Source organism: Vespula pensylvanica, chromosome 25, assembly GCF_014466175.1.
Source record: "Vespula pensylvanica isolate Volc-1 chromosome 25, ASM1446617v1, whole genome shotgun sequence".
In the NCBI taxonomy this organism is placed as follows: domain Eukaryota; kingdom Metazoa; phylum Arthropoda; class Insecta; order Hymenoptera; family Vespidae; genus Vespula; species Vespula pensylvanica.
The window spans coordinates 1,816,254-1,820,538 of record NC_057709.1 but is presented as its reverse complement, the minus strand read 5'-3'; the positions used below and the strand labels follow the sequence as shown (position 1 = coordinate 1,820,538).

Here is a 4,285-nt window from a genome sequence, read left to right as displayed (position 1 = left end):
ATACTTTTGTTTATAACTTTTCTCCAATCATAGAAATAATTGAAATGTATTTCGACTAATGTTAATCCTAATTAAAAGAAATAACTTTTGTCTTAAACTTCGTTTTTCATCTCTTTCGATTTTCTATGTACAAAATAAAATCGAAAAATAGATCAATTTCAATGGTCGACCTTATCCTTTTATGGATTTGCAATACAAAATAAAATTGCGGAATACGTAACACATACCTTGCGTATATACTTCGATATATTTCGAAAAATTTATACTTTTCTGAATTTGATGATTCGGAATCTTCTCTTATATCTTATATATCTTTATTATAATGTACAGGTGCATCAACCACAGATCGTCCATACGTGTTCTTTTTGGCGGGCTTCAATTGATTCTTGAAATGAAAGTAGAGTCTAGTGATATGTTCTCATTGGTTGCTTTATCGCTTTATGATTGGTCAACCGTGCGTGTTTCGCTCTATTTTGGAACGCGAGTATTCACGATGCGAAATGTTCTGTTAGTTTGCGATTGCATGTTGTGTGAAAGAGGTTGTTATTTATATTTGGAAGAAAGTATTCTTGAATAACGTTACTGTTTAATTTATACGTTCATAAGATTAATTAAGAGATTAAAGTCGATTTTCTCGAGAAATTATTGAACAAACATATCTTTTTCCTAGATCATTATATTTACTTCGATATTATCTATGATAGAGTGTAGAAAGTGCCATTTAGTAAGCAGAAGGTAACCTTGATTTTTTATTATAAAATAATATTTGCAATTTTTATTTTGTTTTTATTTTATTTTTTTATTTTTCCCATTTAATTAATGACTAAGCAGTAATATTCTTCCTGTTTATGATGTGAATGCAATTTTTCCTGTTTTAACTTGGTTATGATTTCATTCTTATTAATTGTTATATTTGACTATGACAAATGTTTGAGAAAGTAAAAAATAAAGCAAATCGGTACTACAGAACTTATCTTATTATTTCAGAAGTTGCTAGCTAGGTTACGATTGGAAGTTCATTCAATTCATCAAGAACACACTTCTACATCTTCTACATCTTCAAGTTTTTGAAAAATAAGACTAGTGAAGTCTGATCAAGTGTATTCAAATAAGACTGCGTAAGTTATAAATATATTGATATAATTATAAATCTAAGTGTTCTAAATTTGGCATTAAAAGATTTTATAATTTGTAATTTGCAATAGAGGAAGAATAAATATCACGAAAGACATCGATAAAAGAAATGTGTTAATTTATATAGTTCAATAATTTTTTGTAGAAATTGTATAAGCTATAAGCAATATTTTAAGTCGGATAAATAGAGAGATAATGAAAAGAATGGGATCACGACTTCGATGGAGAAAAGAAAACCTGTTTGAGAAATTGTTTTTCGATAGAAAGATTATTGAGGGTTGTTTCTCAAATAGTACCATTTACGAAGTATTAGAATCTCATGATCAAGCCATACGATTAAACAAATGTAATCTAAATGTTATCAAAAAAGGTATGTGACAATCTTCTTTTATACAATATCAATGGAAGACAAGCTGCTTGCAAACTTTCCTTCAAGCGATTGATATATATATATATAATAGTTGAAGCAGAACTTTATATATAAGAATTCTTTACCTGAGCCTGTTGCATTGACTGTAAGACCACTTTACAGAGTTTTTACTGAAAAGTAAATTTTTATTTAAAGTATTTTTTACTCACAATTTTAGTAAGGTTTTATTTTCTTTAACGTATAATCTGTTTTATCAGGAACTATCTAAATTTATCTTAATTTTTCTATAGTTTATTTTTAACTTTTTTTAATAAGCTTTTATAACTTTTTTTAAGTCCCTAAAATCATGGAGCATGATTAATGATAGCATAAAATAAACGCAAGAATATTGAAAAAGAAGAAATTAGAATGAAGAAAGATTTTATTTAAACTCGTAGTACATGTAGTTCAATGGAAATGGAGGAGTAAATTTATAAAGTATATATAAGTAACCTGCATATTTTATTGAATTTATTAAGTTGTATGCAACAGTTCTTTAGAAAATGCAAAATTAGCGTTAGTGGGATAAATCATTTGTAAAACTTATCATACCTTATCATTTTCTATTTCGTACTGCTATTATCCTTTGTATATTTAGAATTTAAACGTGCATAGATTTATTATTTATAATTTCCAATCGTTTTGAATAATACAAAATGAAATTGTAATTATAATAAATTGCTGTGTTTGAACTGTACCTTCTCAGGTAATTTTCTATAACAAACTTAATATCATTGATAAAGTAAATTGAAAACATTATTTAGAAATATATTATTTTATTTATCTAACTCATATAATTAGTCTAATACTAGATGCAGATTAAATAATTAATATAGAAGAAAAAGAGGAAACATGAAAATCAGTGAGTTTGATAGAGAAATAGAGAATACTACATTTATGTTTACATTTACAGGATTATTTGGAGAAGTAGAAATGATGGAAGTACCGATAAAAGAGCGCAAAGAAGAAATAGCCTTTGAGAATATCAACAATCCCACACCAATCCAGAAATTTTACTATGATGAAAGTATATTCATGATCAAATGAACAGGATTTATTGAAAAATTCTTGATCGAGAAATCATTGAGAACAGATCCTGATACAAATCACATTTATCTTCTAATACTTTCAAAAAAGGAGGAGTGAGTTGTTTACTTGTGATCCAATTATTATTTTTATATTTTTACTTCATCCTGATTCAACTTAGAGGTTTTCTATTTTCTTATAATTTATATTTCCTTGGTAGGCAGTAAAAAAGAATAACTCAAATTTCGTATTTGTTTTATAGAAAAGCACTTATATAATATTTGGATATATGATGTTAACCAGACTTTAGATTATATTATAGAAATTCATAACATATATCTTGTCTCATAGAAGTTAAAAAATATGTCATACTCATTTTAAAACACTGTTCTTTTTTTTTTAATAACATTATTTTTATCTAAATTTTCAACTTGACTTGACTTTATTTGATCAAAAATGATCATCTAATATAGTCGAAATTTGTAAAATGTCGAAACTAAAGGTGCGAACTTCGTTTCTTATGTACATATTTATATGTTTATTCTTAATTTTTTTATGTTATATTATTAATTTTGTTTAAATGAAATCTGTAATGAGAGTAAGTCGGCGACTAGATGAAATGAAAATGAAATGAAAATAACATGAAGTGAAATGAAATAATGAATTTAGATATACAGATAGAGATTAAGATATACAGAGATAGAATGAGAGTTGGAACGTTAAATTCGTATTTTTATTTACCTCTTCGTTTCTCTAGTACATAAAAGAGAGAGAGAGAAAGACAGAAAGTAATGGAGATTCAGCCTAAGAAGAAATATATCCTAAATATGTATAGGAAGAAAGGAAGTGAAATGGAGCATTAGAAACACAAGTTGCACATTTTTGTTTTTCTTAAGTGTAAGAGACTTGAATAGGAAGAACATGTAAAAAATAGAGAGAGAGAGTGAGAGAAAGAAATAGAACATAATATAGAGTCAAGCAGTAAATGAATAAATATATTGATTAATATTTGTAATAAAATGTTAATACGTAAATGGTCATCATAAGTAATCAAATGTCATGCCCGTTTTGCGTCGGGATTTATTAGATTTACAATTATTTTAATTAAAATTCTTAGTTTTTGTATTAACCAGTTTAATACTGATGACTTATATTACATATTGATAATTTATTAATATTGATCATTAAGTTATTTAAATTATTGATTAAAAATATTGAAAAATATTGACTCAGTAAATGGAAACTTTTAGGTAAATTTATTTAATCTAAAGAAGTTTCACTTTTATCATTTGTTATGTATTAATCATGTGTATCGTATTATATATTCTTCCGAGAAAGAAAGAAATAAAATAGGGTGTACTAATTGAGAATTTACGGTAGATTTGTCATTATGTATAGAACGTATTAAAAATGACGAATGGATTACATTATCCATCCAATAATTGATAGTTCCTATTTTAGAATTGAGAACACTCAATAATATTATCAACAATATTATTGAAAGACAGAAAACTTTCTGCGATATTCTTGGTCTGTTGTAAGTCAATTTCAAAATTTTAATTTAACGATTCTCCGGTTTATCGATGTAGTTTTCAAGTATTCGAATGGAAACATCGAATATTTAAAAAAAAATTAACAAAACGCGTATTCCAAATAAGAAAAAGGAAACGTTACGAAGACGAGTAAAGCGTTGCCTTGTGAGAGATATTCTTCGAT

The 4,285-nt window shown here is 26.2% G+C and overlaps 1 long non-coding RNA gene across 1 annotated transcript; it reads left to right on the top strand.

Annotated features, from left to right (window-relative positions):
• The first annotated feature begins 534 nt into the window (after window positions 1-534).
• LOC122637239 lies at window positions 535-3,027 on the top strand. Its single transcript, XR_006329193.1, has 4 exons — window positions 535-735; window positions 988-1,118; window positions 1,280-1,504; window positions 2,457-3,027. It is a non-coding gene; the product is annotated as an uncharacterized LOC122637239 (long non-coding RNA).
• Window positions 3,028-4,285: the final 1,258 nt, after the last annotated feature.